At 38.4% G+C, this 22,899-nt stretch overlaps 1 pseudogene; it reads right to left on the bottom strand.

Annotated features, from left to right (window-relative positions):
• Window positions 1-22,899, bottom strand: part of LOC118561752 — a 55,106-nt pseudogene that overhangs the window by 20,586 nt on the left and 11,621 nt on the right.

Raw genomic sequence — 22,899 nt, 5'->3', positions numbered from 1 at the left:
ACGGGAGAAAAGGTGAAAAAAGGAGAGGAAAAAAAGAGTGCAAGATAACATCCTTGGAGTTTGCTTTCAAACCTGCAGAAAGAGAGAGAAAGAACAACAAAACTAACAGAAAAGGTATCACATGTACAAACAACCCATGCCTTTGATAATATTACTGAAAAATTTGCAGTATTGTTTAATAAAAGATGTACTTAGTGACAGCCAAAGCTAATTATAGGGTTTTCTGTATATTAGTGTATCTGGAAGCATATGGATCCAAGCACCTTTGGGTGTTTGTGAGAGTATGCTTGTATAAGCTTTTGTAATGTTCTGTTCTGGTTCTTGCTGATATTTTGGTTAAGTTAGCTTTCCTGCTTTAAGGGTTAGTTCTGTTTCTAGTTTTTATTGTGTTGGAATCATGTTTAGCTTGTTTACTGTTGTAGTTATCTGGTCTTCTCTATTAGTTTTTATTAAAGCTTGTGTTTCTCTCAGTCACTTCCCCTTCTTTAATCACTGTCACCTGTCCTAGTTAATTAGAACCACTTGGTTTCACCTGTCCTGCTGCCTATTTAAACCCTCCTCAGTTTTCTGTTGGTTGCCGGAACTTCACACATGTATCATTGCTCATGCCTCCTGTTTCCCTGCGGTAAGATCCATCCAGCATTCTGTGTTTTGCCTGATCCTATTCTGTTTTTTGAGTCTGCCTGCACCCTGTTTACATTTTTGGTTTTTTGCTTGGATTACCGCTTTGAACTCTGCTCTGGACTATTTTTCTGTACACCTGCCTGATCCATCCTCATCGTCTCTTAAATAAATCATGTCAAGCATTACTTTAAGTGTCTGATTGAATACCGGGTTCATCTCCACTCCAGTTCATGACAGCTTTATCTATACAAAAAATGCCCAATAGAGGCAGACACTGGGGAGACCAGAATGCCAGATGTGCGAAAGGCCCCCAGAGCACAGGAGCCGAAGAAGGACCAACACAGGGATAGCTGCATCCCCCATCCCAGAAAAAAGTCCCAGGAAACCCCCAAGCAGCCACAGCACAGACAAACCCATTGGCTCTGCTGGCAGCCAGCCACGCCAGAGCAGATCCAGCCTAGAGACCCGAGGCCCAGGGGCACACCACCCCCCAGCAGGGCCCCGGCAGAGCCAGGGAGTTCAGGCTCTGCGAAGCAGCCACCAGGAGTGAGTCAACATACACCCGAGCACCCAGCTCCAGACCTCGAGACCCGTCCACTGGCAGGGAGTCTGGGGGTCGGGGCTCCACACTTAGTCGGAACCAGAGATGTCCCTGGAAAGGGGGAAGCCCAAAACCCAACCCGACAGAGACAATCACATAATCACAGGCATACAGTTATATTCACACGTTCACACCCCACACACATGCAAGTGCTCATAACCATACATGAAAAAAGACGCTGTGCACACAGTGTCCATTCTCCATATTCTGTGCCGTGGCAGGGAATCACCCAACATAGGCAAACCCGGTCCATACCCCTGCCCCAAACCCTCCACCCTGATCCAATCCCCATTGATACCCGAACCCATCCATACAGAGATGGGGCTCACACAATTCAAACAATGCACTGTGGTTTAAATTCAATGTATAGGGGTTCATCTGACAAACTGTCTTCAGTAGCGAGACCCCAAAATAATACGTTTTGTTTTGTCAGTCCACAAAATGTTGTGCCATTTCTTAAGCCAGTCTCCGTCAGTCCGTCCGTCCGTCCGTCCGTTTTCTTCTGCTTATCCGGGGTCGGGTCGCGGGGGTAGCAGCTTCAGTAGGGAGGCCCAGACGTCCCTCTCCCCAGCCACTTGGGCCAGCTCCTCAGGAGGAATCCCAAAGCGTTCCCAGGCCAGCCGAGAGACATAGTCCCTCCAGCGTGTCCTGGGTCTTCCCCTGGGTCTCCTCCCGGTGGGACATGCCCAGAACACCTCACCAGGGAGGCGTCCAGGAGGCATCCTGACCAGATGCCAGAGCCACCTCAACTGGCTCCTCTCGACGTGGAGGAGCAGCGGCTCTACTCTGAGTCCTCCCCGGATGACTGAGCTCCTCACCCTATCTCTAAGGGAGAGCCCAGACACACTGCGGAGAAAACTCATTTGGGCTGCTTGTATCCGGGATCTTGTTCTTTCGGTCACGACCCAAAGCTCGTAACCATAGATGAGGGTAGGAACGTAGATCGACCGGTAAATCGAGAGCTTCGCCTTTTGGCTCAGCTCTCTCTTCACCACAACGGGTCGGTACAGCGATCCGTGAGCCAGTCTCACAACCTCCAAACAAATTCCAAAAAATGGAATTTTGCTTGTTTTTTTCCCCTCCAACAGTAGGACTTCCCAAGTCCTTCTTGCAGACAGATTGACTTCGCACTGTCAAATAGTTCACAGATAAATCATCATTGTTTCCCTCTATACCAATTTTATAATTATTTAATCCACTTAAATGGCATTTTTCTTTTCGTCCATGTCTTTATTGTTGTGGTTTAATTTCAAAGCATTTAAAATCATTTTAGCTGAGCAGTCTATCATTTCTGCATTTCTTTATGTATTTTCCCACTATCCTATCACTTTTTTTTTTTAAAGTACGCTGTCCTTCTGAACAGTGTCTGGAATGACTTATTTTACCCAGATTTTTAGAGAGGAATTTACTTTTCCAGGATGTACAATATGTATTGCCTAAACTCTTAAAAAGGGAGGAACAGGAGGTAAATCACTGTTTAAAGTCATCTTTAGGCCCCTTTTCCCATATCCAAATGGGAAAAGGGGCCTAAAGCCAGGGGCTTTAAATTCTGGGGCATGCAATGGAAAAGGGGCTATAACTAAATGAATGACCTCACTGATTGATTTGCATACTGTTATTTTAAACACAGCACGTTCAATAATGATTCAATTACACAGAATTAGCATCATGCATGCCTTTGTTGTTCGGTCTGTTGGTCGATTACAATTACAAGTAACATATTTGCCACACAGGAAAACATTTTTTATCAAAAACATCTCTATGTAACAAATACTCAAAATTAAAATAATATATATTTGGTCACGATTGTGTGCATAATACAAATACACAAACATTAGGGATACAAGTATAGACAGTACATATTTTTTTAACACAAAGAAAAGGAAAAGGGAGGCTATGAGTTGTGAAACTGCAATATACTTATTTTGTTTCACGGTGGTGTAGCTGACTACTCAGGCTGTAAGGTGTGTATTTTGTGTATCAGAGAGACAGTCCGAGGGAAGAAATTGTCTCTGTGGCAGCTTGTTTTTGCAAATAGTGCTCTGTAGCGCTGACCTAAAGGTACATTTTAAATTTGTGCGCAGTATGTTTTGGGTCTGTAGAGACGTGAGCTGCCCTTTTCCTGGCCTTAGACCTGTATAAGTCCTGGATGGTGGGAAGGTCAGCCCCGGTGATCCCCTCCGCAGACCTAATTATTTGTTGCAGTGTGGACCTGCCATGTTTTGTGGATGAGCGACACCACACAGCAATGGATGTTCACAGGACATACTGAATGACGCCTGTGTAAAAGATGACCAGCTCCTGTGGAAGGTTGTACTTCTTGAGTTGCAGCGTCTATGTGTCAGGACAAGCTCAATTCCCAACAAAGGGTAATTCCTAGGAACCGGAAGTGATCCAAAGTAGACTGTGTTGTTGAGGATAATGAGAAGAGGTAGGGCGAGGAGAGTTGTCCGGAAGTCCACCGTCATCTCCAAAGTCTTCAGCGGGTCAAGCTTCAGGTTGTTCTGACAGCACCAGTCTATATAGGCAGGAAGCCTATCTACTTCCTGTCTATATGTAGACTCATCAGTGTCCTGGAAAAGACCAGTGACACTGGTCATCTGCAAACATCAGGAATTTTACAGCTGGGTCCAATCACCCTGATGGTTCTTTGGTGATACGTCCCTGGGTAGTTGAAGTGGTGCAGGATGAAGTGTAGTCCGAAGTTGACTGCATCATCTGCCAAGTTGTTTGCCCGGTAAGAAAACTGCAGGGGGTCCATGAGGGCGCCTGTGATGTCCTTCAGATGCTTCAACAGCATCTTTAGTGCAGGTAGGGGGCCAGAGGGAGGAGGGGAGGGGGTTGTACGGTTATTGATGGGAGTCCTTTTTTGTCAGGGCAGACGTGACTGACGTTTTTCCGACTCACATTCAGCACCTATAACTTAACATTTCAGGATGAAATATTCACAGTTCTAAATACTGGTGAACTACTGAGGCTCACTCAAATATGTAGTGACTGGATATCTCAGAAGGAGAAAAGCTAATTTTCTAGAGTATGAAATCCCCCTATTTAGTGTCCCATGTTGGCTATGCTAAAACCATAAAATGGTTTCTAAAAAGCAGAAATATTCAAGACTGACATGGCTTCAAGTTGATCACTGCCCTGTCCTACTGGACAGTATCATACAGATCAAACAACTAAAACAAATCTGACCATATTTTGTCTGGATAATGGTCAGTAAGACATTTGTGGTACTCTTATGAAAAACATACCTAATTTAGATGTAGTTCCTTTATGTTTCCTCTGCATGGCTGTGCACTCTGGGACTGATTCGATTATATCACAAAGTACCTCATTCATTTCCACAATAGACTCTGGCAAGTGGGTGAGTCAGCTTAGTTAAAAAGTACAATGACAATTAAACACAGTTGGATTGCAGGGAGAAGTCAGATGTTTGGGGCCCAAGAAATGGACACAGTAAAAAAGTCTCTGTCACTTTAAAAATCAAGGAAGAGTTGCTCCTCCTAATAAGCTGTTCAGTCATAAATTAGTCAATGCAAAGAAAAGCTTTGTCAGTTCCTATTCTGTCCTTTAGTTGTTTTTTTACTGCATCAAAGCTCACCATCCCTTTGTCATCCGTTTCCCTGTTGGCCTGCTTCAAGTTGCCAAAATATTTTTTTAAATACTTTTCCTTAAATAGAAGGTGCTTGTGTTTAACTTACAGCCTTCGTATATGTCGGTAGGGATATGGACGGCAGTGGTGTTGTAGGAGACCAGGCGCTTGAAGTCTGGGTCTATTTCAAAGTCATCTGGAATGAACCTATTCCTCTTCTCCTCTTCTTTTTCTTGTTCTTTCTCCAATGAGGTAATATTGATCTGTGCAAAGGAATCCAGATTGAATATAATTTAATTAACTTAAGCCACATCCCTGTAAAAGGAAAATGTTAGCATCTTCGTGAAGTAGAGCAAGGATCTGTTAGAGGTGGTCCATAAAGGTGAAAGATTGACCTTTTTGACTCATTTTTCTTAAGACATTCACTGTACATTTTACAAAAAAAATCTTTTGCACATTCATAAAACATTGTACCATAGCAAAACAGAAGTAAGATTTTCCATCACCTTCTGCTAAACACAAACTTCAGCCCAATGTATTTGCATGTTATTTAATAAACAAGCACAAATGAAAAAGGTGAAGGAAATGGATACATGGCGTTTGAAGATTTTTATGTGTAAAACAAAAAGTTTAGACTGTGGTGTACATTAGTACCCACTTGTACTTTAATAATTATCGAAGTAAACTGGTTTTATGGATGGCCAGCAAGGAGAAAATATGTATTGACAGAAACCCAAATGGTCTCCCCATCTGCATTTTGCCACAAGCAATTTAAAGGACAGAGGAGATATGGCCAAAAAAGCTGCTTTGTTCTGATGAGAACACAATTTATGTGTTTGGCCTATATTCAAATGCTCTGTGTTTCAGAAATCCAATGTCACATGTCACCTAAAACACGTTATCTCTATGGATGAAAAATTGTCATAGAATCAATCTTTGGAAATGCTTTTGCTCAGGAGTGACAGCGGGGCTGTTTAGAGTTGATGGGAAGATGTTGGGTGGAAATACACAGCAATTTTGGAAGAAAGCAGTTGGGAGCTACAAAAGATGTATCACTGGGGTGGAGAGGCTCATCTTCCTGCAGGACAATGACCCTAAACATACAGCATGTAGAATGACGTAGTTAACAAATGCATATTTGTGACTTATAATAGCCCAGTCAAAGTCCAGTCCTAAATCAAATTCATAATGTGTGCATAGAGGTGAAAATTTCTTTTGACAGATGCTCTCCATCAAGTTTGACTTATTAGCAAATTTCCAAAATAAAAATGGACAAACATATCAGCCTCCAGATGTGCAAAGCCATTTTTGACACAACCAGAAAGACATCCATTTGTATTTGCAGTAAAGGGTGATTCTACAGAATTTTGACATAAAGGGAGTTGATACCTAATGCAAGTTCCACTTAATGGATTTTTATTCAGATAAAAAATGTAAGCTTTCAAAACCATGTATCATTTTCCTTTTATTCACAATTATGCACAGCATCATGTTGTTACATCATCAAAAGAAAAAAACACAATTCAATACTTAACAGTAATGGAACAAAATGTGAAACAGTTCAAAGGTATCACTATTTTTATAAGGCAGTGTTTATACACCTAAGATTATTTCTGCAGATTTGAAACCTGGGGGAATTGTCAGTAAAATATATACTCTGGTTTGCTGCCATGGTATACATTATGTGTGTGTCTGCCAAAAAAGTGAAATAATATGTACTTACACCATCTTTGGCATTGTAGTAAAGGATTTTGTTGGCCTGCAGAGAAGTCAAAACAGAAAAAGCAAGAGATTAAGAAGGAGGGACAAAACAAGAAACATTTGTTTGATAATAAGTCATACAAGTTGGAGATACAGTTGCTTCTATGTAAGGGTAAATTTAATTTTAACATCTTTTTCTGTCCTTACATTGCAGGGTGCTGCCCTGACAGCATGCATCAGAGAGTGGAGCGATGTTGTTTTGCACTGCTGGGCTTCCTGTCAGTACACAGGCTAGTCGGGATCTAACGAGCTAGCCACGCTGTTGACATTCTAATACCCCAGAGCCAACAAATTGGTTCACTGACTACCACCACCTGTCTGCTTACTCTGCAGCCCTGTGTAACAACAAGACAGCAAGTGCTGCTATAAAGTTGCTCAAAGGGGTTTGTAATCAACTCAAAACCAGCTAGTTAGCCAATTACACTGAGCTGAAAACAGCATCTGCTTTGGATTTTCAGAATATAATCAGGTTGTCGGGTTATATTTTTAGGTTAAAACAAACAGCACTGTGCCACAGTACTGTAAATTTTTTTAAAATACTGTAATCTTTACTATTAAAAACTTATGTTTATGATAAAGTATACAAAATAGACCCATAAACAACTGACATTCTATTAATCTAATTAAAATATTTTAGTGAAATAAAGACGTTAAAGCTGAAAAAATACGCCATTTATTTTAAACTTAAATTTACCAGGGAACTAATAGTTTTGGCCATAATGTTTTTTTTATTATTTTTTAGTTAAACTTAAACCTAACTACTCATCGCTGCAGTCGCCCTTTGACGAAGTCAGCAGGAAGATGTTTCCTGATATAATAGCCCAATTACAGCCCAAAGGTGTTTGTGTACTTCTATAACCAGCAGAACAGTGGTTAATGGAATACTGCATATTATATAATGCATGTGTACAGCTATTTTGAACCTCTTATTACAGAGCCTTGCAAAGAAGAAGGTAAAACCTGAGAAGCAATGTAACAGAGCTTAATAAATACTACGACCGAGCTGATCTTGTGTGAAGATTAGACTGTCTGGAGAACGTTAAATGTCACAGGCTCAACATAACTTCATGAGAGAGCACATTACTCGCAAGAAAATCACAATATATGGACAAGTCAAATGCTGACATGGGCTCATTCCTGGATTCAAGGTAAACCAAGGTTTTAAAATTGTGGAAGTTTTCTGCCATAACATACCTAAAGGTCAGTTGCCAGAAAGATATTGCAGCAACAAAGCTATTTTACTTCCCCCCCACCAGTTACTGGGCACTGCCTGTGCATAGGCTAAAAGGAGGGCTCCTGCACTTTCCCTTGCTTAACAAAGAAGAAACTCATGGATTGAAAGCATTTGGATTTGGAAAAAAAACATGGACAGCCAATCAACCCATCACTCAAGGTCCCTAAGCCATGGGAACGCAGTACAATTTTGTTTTCAAGAAGCTGTAGCCTTTTTACTTAAGGTTACTACGAGAAATGCACACCAGCCTGTGCCTTGTCAAATTCTAACTGGAATATTCTTCATTGATCTTGGATTCTTTAGTCACATAGTATGACTTTACAAATTTCAGCGTTAGGGTTAAGTAGGTTAGGTTAGGTCTGTCACTTTATTGCGAGGCATTGCAGGACGGTCTACTGGTTCTTACAGAAGCTCCATTAATTGTTGCCATCTTGCTTTCTGACAGTTCTACGGTACTGCCGGCGGATGGCGCATAACAATATTTCTTTGCTGAGTGCGCCCGGCATAACATATTTTCAGGCTCAAAAGGGAGTAAGTAACCACTAACAGGACTAATACTTGTTTTGTTCAACAGTGAATGCTTTTTTGTCTGCGCTTGCTTTTCATAGTCAAAATACTTGACTAAGCCACTTTAAAATTCAGAATTTACTTTTGAAAAGCAAAAAAATAATTTTTTTAAAGAAACAGAAATAAAAGATATATATATATATATATATATATATATATATATATATATATATATATATATATATATATTAATTGTCTTAATACTTACAGTGAGCAGGATACAATTTTAATTACAGCCAATAAGATTTAAAACTTGGAAATAAGTAAGCTAAATTTATGATCAAAGTATTCATGCCCTGGCAGATTTAGATAAAAAAATATATAATTTAGCTAAGAAGTTGTTTTTTTTCTCATAGGAAAGGAGACAGCCCTCCTACAAAAGATGGAACAGTGTAAAAAAAAAAAAGGGGTAAAAAAAGCCTTTATTTACTTTTAATACATGTTAAAAATTACATATACCATTTTCAATAATCAATAGAAAAAGATCCTTATTGGCACTGCAGTAATTAGACCCTCTTTATAATGGCTGATCTGCTTTTTACATGTTAACACTGCTAATTTGAACATGAATCTTTGGTGAGGAGCTTTAATTTCTGAGACCCCTTGAGAAATTAAATATTATAGTAAAATTAAAACATTACTTTAATCTGCTAGGGGTGTGAATAGTTTCTATTTTAACTGTAACTATGTAATCTGTTAATGAGTCAGTATATCTTTTTACAAATGATTTGTATTTGTATGCAGCAAATACTGTTACAAGAATTGGCCTCTGCCAGAAAATTTAAGGTCATTAAGCAAAAAGGTATACGCTTGCCAAGCAAGCAAATCCCTTCAGTTATTATAGTGTATAAATCAGTCAGTCTACCAAAGATGTATTTTCTACTCTAATCTTTCAACACTAGAAAGTATGCATGGCATTGAATAATGCCAAAATGTTTAATTGAAAAGAGTCATTAAGGTTTGGAAACACTGGAGAGATTTAAAACCAAGAGGCATTGATGGCTGAGTTCAATTTCTTTTCCTGCATCACTACATGTACATGCAGTATCATTTTTCATTTGTTAATTAGTTGCAATAGAATGGCATTTAGAAATCTGTATTGGCATTCATGATATTAAAAAAAAACATGCATATGAAACCTGAAGCAACCACTGACTGTGCAAGCAGTTAGGCATAATTAAAATAAGCATGATTTCAAATTAGCTGAGATTTCCCATTTAATACACTGTTAATACTCAGATTAATGGAAGACCTAAGAGATAAAATAGAGTTTGTGTGTTCCTCAAGAACAAGCCGGCTTCGTTTCAGGCTATTATGTGAGCTAATGAAACAGTTATTAAAACACAATTGTTATTGTAATGAGGTTTGCCATCTAATTATAACAATCATATTGGATAACACACCCACCCAGCTCGCTCTGCACATGCAGCTCACCACTTGATCTGTATGTGACGCAGGGTGTGTTAATGAACTTAGACTGGGCCAGGGCCACCCACTTACCTCACTGTCAGTGTCGACTGTCCACTCGTGTTCCTTTTGAAACTTTTCTGCCTCCGTTGCAAGTCTCTAAGGAAAGGGTAATAAAAAAAAACATTGTTTTACAGATTTATAACCAAGAATAATTGGTGAGGTAAAATACAAAATCTGATGTCACAGCACTGGAACCTGGTCACATATTCAAAAGAATATACCAAATATCTATAATTGTTTCCTACAGGCATGTATTAGAACCAGCAGTGACGGTGTTGCTCTAAAATTAGACACCCACATATTCAATCTTTCCCCAGATCCTAATGACTAGCGTAATGGGTTTATAATGGACCCAGTTTTGAATCTGTACCTGGTTCAGAAATTCACTGTACTATTAATTTCCCTGGGGAAATGTGAAATCTATCTCTTTCTTCTGATATGATTGGGTCTAAAGACTTCAAATCATGCAGAAAGAGAAGAAATCTGACAGGGGATCAATTCATTTTGGAAATAATGGTAGGAGTGGACTGAATCAGTAATTAAATAAAAAATGTTTTTGCTTTAAATAAAGACTGTCACAACAACGCATCTGAAAAATGCCTGAATGTAAAATTAACTCTGGACAATTAGTTGCCTTGCTTGGGTTCAAATAAACTTATTGTATATGAAAACTAGAGCCATCGTCTATAGATCAAACAATGTTTCCTTGACTGGCTCTGATCGAAAACTGGCAGATCAAATCCTAGTCTTTCAATATATCAGAACCAATAACTCACTATATTTGGTCTATAAATGCATCAGCCAAGAACATTTACTTCAATGCAAGTTTGAGTTTCATAAATCAAACAGGTCAGGGACGTGGACTTATTAAACTAGATGGAAGTAACAGTCTTTCAGTTATATTTAAAACTTCCAACACAATAAAATAACCCTAAAATAATTTTTTGTTTTGTTTTTTGTACAGTCTAAAAAAACAGACCTTAGAGGCAACTGGAAATAGGTACCGACCTGGCAAAGCCTAATTGATCCATCTCTAATTTAAAAACAAAAAACGATTATTTCTGTGTTAGTATAGTTTTATGCATGGTACCTTTAAAACAAATTAATCATATTTCAGATTCTGTAAAACAAAAATTTTCCTATAAATAAAAAAATTTTCCACATCTATTTAACTGTTAGAAATGACTTACTTACTTATATAGCACATTTCAGCTACAAGACTATTCAAAGATCTTTACATGATGAAAACATAAAAAAGAAGTACATCACAACAGCATATTAAGGTAAAGAAGTGAGACTACAGAATGAACTTAATGATTTTCTGAAAGTTTGATCCAAATTAGTGGAACAGAAATCTAAATACCGCTTCTCCATACTTGGTTCTAATAGTGGGGAAGGGGAATAACCTCAAACTATGAGACCCAAGAGGTCTGGAAGTTGATGAAAAATGTAAGAAATCATTTAAAAATCTGACCTGGTGAGTCCCTGTATAAACATTTCAGCAATATGGACTGCCTGTCAGATAAGTTTTTTCAGTTTCACTTAGTCTGTGACTTTGCATTAAGATAATTTTCATTTTCGTCAAACGATGTGTCTTCGTTTTATTCCTAAAACACTACCTATGAATAAAATCCTCTTTGAAGATTTTTGATTGTTGCCTCAAAACATCAAGGGCTCCTCTGTGCAGAATTGTTTTTTCATTGATGGATCCTCATTCGTGATCATCAATATTTTCTCAGAAAGATCAGACAACATATTCTTTTCAAAAATAAGTACTTTGGTGTTTTACTTGCGCCAAAAGTGGCATTATCACCCACTATTTGGGTTTGTAGCCTGATGGCTGACTCTTTCTGAAATCATTTGGGGGAAAACCGTTTAGAGCGCAATCTGGTCTCAGACCTCTCCCTGGTGTTTGAAGATGAGCTTTCCTTCAGGAAGTGAGAGTCTTGCAAGAAGAGAGGCAAACCTGTTCTCCATAGGAATATCGGTTGGCTTGTTCCTGCCATTTGTTGTGACCCAAGTCTGCTGCCGTTTTCTCCTTGCTGTCGAGGTTTAAGAAACAAGTGCTGCTTAATCTAGGTGGGGGGTTCTTCCTGTTAGCCGTCTTTTCAAATCTGAGAGATTTATCCTGCGGCGTGGACTGTTGGTCAGTTTACCATCATTTACATCAGCATTCAGTTTCTTGGTGGTGTTAGTTATTTAAAATAATTGGTAGGGTCATTTAATTTCCATATACAGAATTTCCCTCTACATTCAGTTCAAGCCTATGTTTTTTTATTTTTTTTTATTTCCATCAGCAGTATTCTCTTGAGAAGTTTGTCAGTCATCTGTGGAAAAGGTTGGGATCTGGCCGCTTGTGTTTTCATGAAAAGTGCAGCTCCTCCCAACATTGTCTCATCATCCTCTCAAAAATCCTTATGAAAAGCACAAATAAAAAAAATAGACACTGCTGAAGAATCTCAAGTCTTACTGATTTAAAGTAGTTTATTTCAAAGTTTTCAGTTTTTGGCTGAGAGCTACCAAGTTAAGAGCAAAAGCATGCAAGCAAACAGTAAACGGAGAACGCGTACGAGCAAGCAGCGAAGCAGAAATAGAATCATCTACTGGCTCTGAGGCTAAGGCCAATGTAGATTTCCCTCCACATTCCCCAAACATCTTGCTTGACATAATTCTACATCTCCACAAGCTAATGGCTGATGTCGGTTTTTACTCAAAACTATTTTTCCATTTTTTTGAGGTATACATATGCCTCTCCAGCTACTTTCTCCTTCCCTGAAAAAAAATATTTAACTGTAACCCTGTATATAACCATATAGAAACTTATATAATATTTTGAGAAAGATGTGTGCTGACAGTTGGGGTCATGATGGTCTTTTAACTGCACATGTATAAAGCACACAATGCCTTCCTGCAGATTGAGATGCCAGTGGCCGTCAAGCTGCATCGACTCAGAGGGAAACGGGCTTTCAGTTTACTGTCAAACTCAGGACCAATTCAAAGAAAAAACAAATAGATTTGTATTGTTGTAGATGTATTTAGAAGTCAAAAAATGTCATTAACTAGGTGGGAAAAAATATGTTATAGTATCAAAAAAGGAACAAACAAGAAAGACCAAAATTATTTAATAAAAAACAAAATGGACAGACCACATTCAAATTTTCTGCACTCATAGAATCCAAGTACACAAAACAAAATGTATCTAAGGGCTAGAAAAGTGGATTTTTGCATCATATGTCTTCTATAAAAAACTAAAATACACCCAGAGTTACATTTAATAAGTGTAATGCACATACATAGATTCCATTTGCTTTGAATTGTTTGATTACTTATTGTACTTGTACAGATGCTTTATACAGTCCTTATAAATTGGGATTACAAACCAGCGCCTCCATTACATACCATGTTGGTCAAGCACTTAAAATTCAAATGAAGATTTTGGCCGCAACATAATTTTATTTTATGTTACGGCAACCAAGGGACCCATTTAAATAAGTCAGGTATGTGGAGACATGGGAAACACCTAAAACATGCATGAATTATGCAAGATAGTGGGATTGAAGACTCCTGCTTTAGGGAATATGAAGATTAGCAAATCATTGTATCCACCATTCTGGCGTTAATAGATAAATTCATGGTGTAGACAGACTCAGCTTTGCTCAAAAGAGACGTGTAGTTACATTATCTGTAACTGAATGTCTAATTAAGACCAGTTTTCAGAAAGGAACAGAAAACTTACACAACACTGAGATGTCTGTGATAAGTCAGTCATTTACACAAAGGCATACTATTCTTCTAACAAATCCATCTGTATGAGAAAACTAATAAAACACATTCTTCTAAAATAACCAATCAAAAGTGAATTATGCTTTACTATATTAGGGGATTAATAATATTACTGAATTAACCATGTAAAAAAATGTAAATAGAATTTTTTTATTGCTTGGCTTCTTCAAAATTATATTCTTTATACAAATCTATGTTCTAAACATACACCATTTCACAGATTTTTGCAAAAAACATTTGTATTTATGTCACTGGACAGAATAATATCTGAACCATTTTAAAGCTAAAACTCTTCTTGGCCGAGCTGATTCAATTGATGGCTTTGACAGCATCTAAGCAGCGTTTTAAAAGAAAACAGACTCATTCAGTCCCAACAGTAATGCACACACATCTCTTCCAAAACTTGGTGATCTGGAACCATATGTTAAGCAACAGGTTACAAATCTTGGTGCAGCCCTGGATTCAGCTTTCGAGTCAACAAGGAGGTCATAAGCGTTTTAGCAGAAAATTTTCCTTCAGTTATGCCGTGTTGCCAGACTAAAACCAGTTTCAAAACTTGATCTGGAAATAATTCCTGTTATCACAAATCCACTAGATTATTGCATTTACCGTTTTTGCTGGGGTCGATCAGACCTCTCTTTCACACCTTCATCTTGTTCAGGATGCTGCTGCTCCTCTGTAGACCAGTACACATCTCACACTTCTGTTGGTTGTACCAAACACTAGGCAGAAGCTCTGAGGTGACCAGGCTTTTTCAGTCTTGGCTCTAAAATTGGGATGTTGTCATTCAATATTATACAGGCTTCTTCTTTTGCCGTCTGCCCTTTCACTGCCCCAATAGACGTGTTTTGTTTTAATATCACAGAGCTGCACTGTCAACAAGGGACAGAAAAACTGAGATTAACCTAGTTTGTTTGGCAGAGTTCAGCTTCTTCTAGAAAGAGAACTGAGCAGCTTCCAGCTCCAGTCAATTCCAGTCAATGATTCATGTAATGTACCCTGTATTCAAAATATTTAGTACAAGGAACAAAAAAATAGAGTGCAGAGTTCAAAGTCCAAATCAGAGAGAAAAAAAAATCTATATCACAAGACTATAATTTCATTCAGATAAATTATTTAACTAAGGCTAAGTCATTACTTTGAAATGGTGGCCCACAAAGCTCCACTGATCTTAATTATGAAGTAGCATTTCATTGACATTTTATTTACTGAATCAACAAGAACCATATTCAACAGTGAAACTATATGTCAAACTCCCATTTTCTCCCTCATCCTGTATACATCTAGTAATACAAGTACATCGCATTATTCTCAGTGATTTAACAATAAATAGTATTTGCAGGACCTGCTGAGCCCATCTTTGACACAGCTCAGCCAAAAGTTAAAGCTGTCATCTTGGATATCCAGCACCATTTCACACATACACACACCTGGCCACCAACTCTGCACCCACACATACACACACAGAGGAAGAAACGCACGATAATGAGGAACTGAGCAGTAGATGTAAAGGTTTAGGGGTCAAAGGCCAGCAGCTGGTTCAGCTGCTCTTTTATGTCCAGTCAGTGTTTTTAAAGAGCTTCCAAATGAACAAATATGACATGCGTCATACAAATAGAGCAAAAAACCTAACAGCAAAAAACATTTACAATTTGCCATCACATTTATAATATGAGCCTACTAAGTTACATGATAGGTAATGGTGTAGATGTATGCCTGGTTCGTGTTGAGATCCCCTGGAGATAATTTCTTTGATCATCCAGTTCAAACAGGAACACATCCAATTCAGTCATTTTACATTTTATTTTATATTCATGACACGGCCACATTGTGTAGTTTCCACAGTGAATGGACCTTCAGTTTCACTGAGTTCTATGATGTTTACTGGCATATGTCAAAACTTGAAAGCATCAAGGATGGAAATGAATAAATAAAGAATGTGTTATGTTTAAAGTGTTAATGTGCTCTTCGTTTTATCCAGAAAATGGGTATGTATTGAGCAAAAGGTTCAATATTAAATGTACTTTTATCAAGATGTCTTCTATTTGATTTTTAGTATAGATACTAAACTTGATTTGTTATTTTTCCTAAATATGTAAAGAAAAACAATAATGCCTTATTTGACCATATGATTGTTTATTTAAACAATATAAAATAAGTAAATTCCCAAACCTGAACCTATCAGAGTTAATGATGATACTGCATATTTCAGACACTTGCCAAACAAATTAAAAGGATTAATTCAACCTGAATCAATTAAAACCACAAACTGCTCATCTTAACTGCTGATATGGAAAAAAGTATTTTGTGATGCTTTATGCAATGAAACATCTGATGTTTTTTGTCATGGGTTTTTATTACAAAGATTGAGACTATCCTAATCCTTTTTCTTCACACTTTTTCTCTTAAAAGGCCACAATAACTGCTGGGAACCCTAAACCTTTATTAGGGATAGAAGATTGTATTTTATACATAGTCCATTGCTGCCTTTAATTTTTTTTTTTGAAAGTTGTAAGTCAGGTATGGGAATGATGTCTTTATTTTTTAATTAAGTGCCATCTTTAAAAGATAAAAAAAAATATGCTTCGTATGAAAAAAAAACTCCCTTTGAAATTTTAGATACTCTAGAAGTGGGTAACACACGATTCTTCTGGGTAAAATCCCATCACAGTTAGGCCAGACCAAAGTAATCACGTAACTGTCATAATATATGGATCATTCACAATACATAATGCAATACCTGGCATATGTAAGGTAGGTTGCAACACCACCGCCCCCCCCCCCCCCCCCCGCCCTCCACCCCCCAAAAACATCTATTTTATACCCATAGATACACCAAGACAGTCAAAACACACCATGGATCCTAAGACCTAACGGGTCAAAGATGAAGAACCAGAGATCCCTCTCCCTGCTGACAAAGCACAACCCACCTCAACCGACTAATTTCAATCCAGAGAAGCAGCTGTTCTAGCTTGCTGCTCCCACCAAATGATAGAGTTCCCCATGTTATCACCTTAGCACAACCACTAAGGCTGAATCCAGCCACCCATGCGTCCCGTATGTAACCTTTATTTATCCAGGTAGATCCCATTGCGATTAAAAAACTATTTTTCAAGAGAGACCTGGCGAAGAATGGCAGCAACACTGCCTGGAACTTGAGAGACAGAGGGGGGTGTGGCCAGGAACAAAACTAACCAATCCCTTCTCTTCAGTGCAAAGAGCAGTGATTGGTCAGAGTTACAGGCATGCAGCTCCCACAGAGATCAATTTTTAACCTCCTTATTCTGAATACATAATGCATTGACTACTTTCAGGATGGAAGGACGATTTTACCTAGTATAGTAAAAATGCTTCTGAACAGGATTACCTACTATAGCTTTAGCCTGTGAGGAGGGTAATCGAAATCTGGTGCAAAGCAAGTATGCACGCCTGGGCAAGCAGATTTCCAGTGCTGAAAACTCTTGACAAGTGTCCCCCCCCCCATCAAAAACTCTTATTAGCATATTGACTAAAGTACTTGGTTGATTCTTCATCTTGTGTGACATGGCGCAGAAGACAGTGACAAATGGTGTATGATCTCACTCAAAGTTAAACACAATAATCTCTCCTGCTCCATGTATTTACCAATTTTTCTCTTCATAGTTAGCTTTACACTATTTAGCATGTTGTTACAGGTTAACTGTTGCTTTCTAATAATCATCTGCAACATTTACTACATTACGAAAAAATTAATTTGTCTAATTTGAGTCTTACCAATTTGGATCATCACTTAAGAACAGATGGAACATCTAAAAGAATTTTTTTACGCAACATCTCAACTAACCAAGACAGTTTACCTCCGCTGACGTCACTTGGTGCGTTTTACACGCACGGCACACGTGTGTCTCTCTGGTGCAAAAATCCTAGCTCCTGTGATTACTGTATTTTGAAAACGCCACACTGATATACTGCGTAAACACACTCTTTGGCTTGATTAGAGCATCTAGCCCTGCCAGAACACACCTGCCACCCCACTGATATGCAGGGAGGCATGGGAGAGCAGAGAAAACATGAGCATCTGCTGTTGTGACTGGCAGCACTTTAGTCAGATCTATCCTGCTCAGCCCATGGGGACCTGGGAGAGAAGTAGTGAGAGGGGGGGAGAAGAAAAGTGACTGGGGGAAATACATTTACACACAGGGGCACATGCAATGGCTGCAGGAAAACAAGTGTAAAATACATGCGGCGTGACAAGTTAACCAACAGCACTGCTTCACTGTACAGAGAAATAGGCATCACAAAACATGCTTGATTTGCAGAATATGACTTGTTAGAGACTTGTGTTGTGTTGCGAGCTCAACTAAAATGCGCTTGTTTGACAGCTCATCCCTTCCTCGGCAAGCAGACCATGCTACCTGAGTGCCAGCTGGCTGCAAATGAGACCCAATAACAGCTGCACCCAGCTGGAGTGTTTGCGTGGCAGCTCTGTGTGCCGAAATCAACACCCCAGTTTGCTACTGTACGACGCGTTATGCAAGATTCACAGCCATCCTTTGTTTATTCTGCCAATCTCAAGATACTAGGACTTTATTTTGACTTTTTATTAAATATACCAATAAATGAGACCATCTTATCCATTAGCATCAGATATTTTTACTGCTGTTGGTGCAACCATAATACAAATACATTTTCAACAAAAAAATTAAGTAAACACCACACTGGTCAAGTATAATTTTTCCTGTACAGCATGAAGCACAGGTGTTCCTGTCTGCAGCTGAATGGGACTAAATATGACAGCTTGAGCGTGGCAGCAAGCTCTATTGAGCGACGCGTCAAACACACACACACACACTGCGCTCTTTGTATGCTCTTTGTATGCATATACTTTGTGCCTGATAAGCTTCATGTAGGAAAACAGAGATGACAAACACAAAGCAGGTCTGGTGGAGCCACACGCAGAGCACAACAGCTGGCTGACAAAAGCAGCGACACACAGTCCAGGAAGTGGTTAATTAAGAATGAGTCACTAGTGGCCAGAAGCAAGCACACCCACAAAATCAACCCAGTCCTTAGGGATTTGTTTCTAGCAATATTATGATATATATTTTGATAGATTGAAAGAAATAAGCTTGGGCCATAAATTATCATACAAAACCAGAGTCCAGAGCCAGAAAAGCAGGTATTTGCCAGTTGCTTGCAGAATTTACAGTGATGTGTAAATCCAGTCGTTTTAGTCACATCGTATTTTCTTTAAAGTGTGCCTGCCAGTTTCAATTAACCTTAATTATGTTCTTTTTTCTCTGACAACCAAGAGAAAAAAATGTGCCTGATGTTTTTTTGAGAGAGGGATAGTTCAGAATACACAGATATGATGGATTTTTAAAGATTTTCATTTGTGCATCAGAAAAAAATATCTGTCCATAACTTCTGATTTTAAAATAATTAAAAGAAGTGCATCAAAGCAAAATGTTTTTTGGTTGGTGTTATTATACACACAAGACAAAGGAAGTTCTTATACTGAATGAGGTAAAAAAATATTTTTTAGTATGCTTCCCAATAACTAATCAGAGCTGATCAAAAACAAAAAATAAAGTAAAAACAAACATGGAAAACATTGCACTTTTATTCCATTGTCAGTGTGAGGTCACAATAAAAGCTTTTTCAGTTGATTGGTATTTAGTCAGTGAGCCATGTAGGTACATATTTAAATTATCATTCAAGAAATTTTACGTAAAGAAAGCCCCGATAAAATGTTGTGTGGACTTTTATCTAGGATTTAAGATGGCTTATGGAGGTTTTTTTTTTCATTTAAATGGTCCTTTTGTATAGTTATGTGTTCACAGTGCAAGCATGAATGAGACTGCAGTTTTGAATGCTGATAATGAAGATGATCTATGATTAAAGTCTGATATAGAGAGAAACTGACGTTTGAAAGGAATCATGATGCAGTTTGACTGATTCACCACTTTACCATCTACGTTGCCAATTCCCCCCCGTCTCCAAAATGAGCGTACGCAAGCTTTAGAAATGAGATCCCAGATCAGTAATGTGAATTGGTAACAAGTGAAATAGCCAAAAAAGCTATAAGGGCCCACAGTACAAGTCCTCGCCCCCTCTGTAATGTGACACTGGCTCCGCGCCTGGTCACCACTGTTCCAGGATTCTACTATTTGTGGATAATGGCCCTCATACTGGTTCACAGGGTGAAAAAGCCCAAGAAATGGCTTTGTAGCCTGTTCCAGACTGATCTTTGTTTCACATCAGTTCTTGAATTCTGTTGAATCGGCACATGATGTCTTGCATTTTATTTGATTTTTTTAATCTGCTTTGTGTCATTGCACAGGTTCTCATTAAGTGACTACTTGAATTGACAAGTTTGGCAGTAATTGGAGCTCAATGACATTAAACAAAAGAACATGTTTAATCATAGTTCACTCTTACTTTAAGAAGGAAGACAATTGTTTCGGCACATAGAACCAGGTTGTTCTGGATTACTCCCCCTCGTAAATGAAGTCACCATTAGAAAGTAATTTTTTTGTATCTTTTTCTGATATCAAAATATCTACATGTGTGGAAAACCCCAGAAATCTTAAACAATAGGAAAAGAATATGTTATAAAAATACTGCAAAAAGTATCTATGAATACACAAAGCTGTACCCGGTTATTGAGACTAACAGCAGAGACTAATGACTCTTGTCATCCAGTGGCAGCCTAATAATGCACTTGCAGACACTAGAGATCAGTGTCTCCACCATAATTACGCAGCACTACACTACACAACATTCGAAAAGGCCTATTCCTCTACTTACGCTGCTGTTTCCATCCTCTTCAGACAAGTTAATGAGCACAAAAGCTCCCAAACAGGCAATTTAGAGTTTAATACATGCAAAGAGTGAGGAGGGTGCTTGAAAGAGAGTTTTCTCATTTAGTTTGCCCATCGTTGAAACCAAAATTTGGTAACAGAAAGTAGCTAAGCAAAAATTATTCACATTGGGAGAGGGACATCTGTTTATGATCCACTTTGTAACCAAGCAACCCTGGTGTCATGGTTACCTATTGTATGCATGGTCCATGCACACTGCAGACCAAAAGCTCCCGGGACCAGATACATTTTATTCATTAACTGTCCCAGCGTAACGCAGGCCATCTTTCTTCTTGGCAGCTATGACTCAAACTAAAACCGCCTCTCAGTCTTGGTGGCAGCAGTCCACTCTCAATTAAGCAAATTTGGTTTCCCTTGATGGAGAATCACTGTGTGGGGGACTTAAACCAATGCAAGTCAAGGCCGGAAAACAACTGTTGTTTTTCTGTTTCTATTAAGGGATACCAATTTTGGTCCAGTCTCTGGTAGGCAGCCAACGTATTTGGAATCTGCTGCCAAACTGCTAATGCAATCCCAGGACTGAAATAACTCGACAATCAAGCCTCAAATTTCACAGTCTGTCTTGTGGTCCTACGGCATCTTTTAACTTTGTTCCCTTTTCCTTTGCATGGTTGACAAGAAATTGTCTCTTGCTTTTACAACCCAAAATAATAACAAAAATGTCCTGTTGTCATTTCACTACACATTTTCATGTCAACTTCCCTACTTTGCCAGAATCAACTTTCCAGTTCTTAGCCCTTTTTGGCCAATAATGAAAGTAAAAATACAAGTTTTCACTTTTAATGTACCATGTGTCTTCATACAGAAGTCAGGCTTCAAATACAGTAATGGCAAAAGTCACAGAGTGCAAGGAGATGATAAATGGATAGGAAAACAGAGGAGTAGATGAAATTGGACGCACAGATCACTCAAATGGATACAAATGGATAACCAGATGCATAAATAGATGCATGGTGGCTGAAGTCCCCTCAAAATGTTCCTAATGACAATAGAACGTAATATTTTGGGCAGCTAGTCGGAGACTGCCTGATCACGTTTAGTTGAGAAGAGTTCCACAGTTGGAAAGGTTTTTAAAAGCAATGTTGCTGTTGACTTTAGGCATCAAAAACTATATTTTTTCTCGGCATCTGCTTTTTACATCAACTGGCTATGACAATAACACCTAAATATATATAATACTGTACATCTATGTAACCGGAACGTAGGTCAATTGGATCCTAAAAAATATCTGGTCTTTGCCAGTTCCAAAATGCATTCAAGTCTATCCTTAAAGGTGAAAAAAAAAAAATAAAAACATTGACTTAACACAAACATGAACTCAAAATCAAAAGTCCATTCAAACTATGTACGCTCCTTGAGACGTCAGCATGAAGAATCCTCATTAGCAGCAGTAACAGAACGGGTTTCTGCTTGGTTGTATTTGTCTCATTGTTGTAAAGGATTTGTGGCCCACTCGTGTCCCCACTGCTATTTCAGTTTATTGAGGTTTGCGGACATTTGTTTCTGTTCAGCTCTCCTGAAGTCCTGTCACAGCATTCATCAGACTTAAGTCTGAATTTTGCCTGAGCTACTGAAACATGTTGCTTTAAATAGTCAGCATAAGAAAACTGCTAAAAGTACTCTTAATGGAGGTGGTTAGAGTTACTTCTGATTACTCAATAAATGCATTTAATCAGCAGCAGGTGCTACCCCCCCCCCCAATTTTGAGCTAAAAGGGTGTACTTAGTTTTGTTTTTTTTGTTTACAAAAAAATTACTGAAAAATGTGCAGTGCTTTCTACCACTTAATATTAAATTAGGTATAAAATTAAGTAAAATAAAAATAACTCTCTCATAACATACAACCATATTTTGAGATCTTTACCTGAGTCACTGTCGAAGGAAGAATGACCTATTCCACAGAAAGACATTACCACGGCCTCCATCAAAGGCCGCTGGTTAAGAAGACCCATTCAATAATTGATGGGAACAGAGCCAGAGGAGCTAGAGGTGAACTGAATATCAGAAGGAGGCTATTTTCTGATGAGGCAGGTTAAAAAAAGAAGGCTGAGTAATTGTAATAAAAAGGGTGTCTGTGTTTGTCGAGTCTGTGTGATGTGAGTTCATTCACTATTAATCACACCTACACTGAGCTGTGGGAGATTCATGTAATGACTAAGACCAGTGAAAAGGAATATGGTCTGGGTCATAGACACTGAGACAAATCGGAAACTAAGAATGTGATGAAGCAAGAGAATGTTATTAATATTTCTTTTTGACAGAAGCACAATGAAGCCACATTTCCCTTATGTATAACCTTGTAATTTAAAGTTACAAACCTGAAATGACTTTACTGTTTTAAGCATTCATTTATAAAATTCACCAATACAATGTGGAAAAAGACACCTACCCAGTAAATTTAG

The sequence above is a fragment of the Fundulus heteroclitus genome, unplaced genomic scaffold (genome assembly GCF_011125445.2).
Source record: "Fundulus heteroclitus isolate FHET01 unplaced genomic scaffold, MU-UCD_Fhet_4.1 scaffold_708, whole genome shotgun sequence".
Taxonomy (NCBI): domain Eukaryota; kingdom Metazoa; phylum Chordata; class Actinopteri; order Cyprinodontiformes; family Fundulidae; genus Fundulus; species Fundulus heteroclitus.
This window is presented reverse-complemented; position numbering and strand designations above follow the sequence as displayed.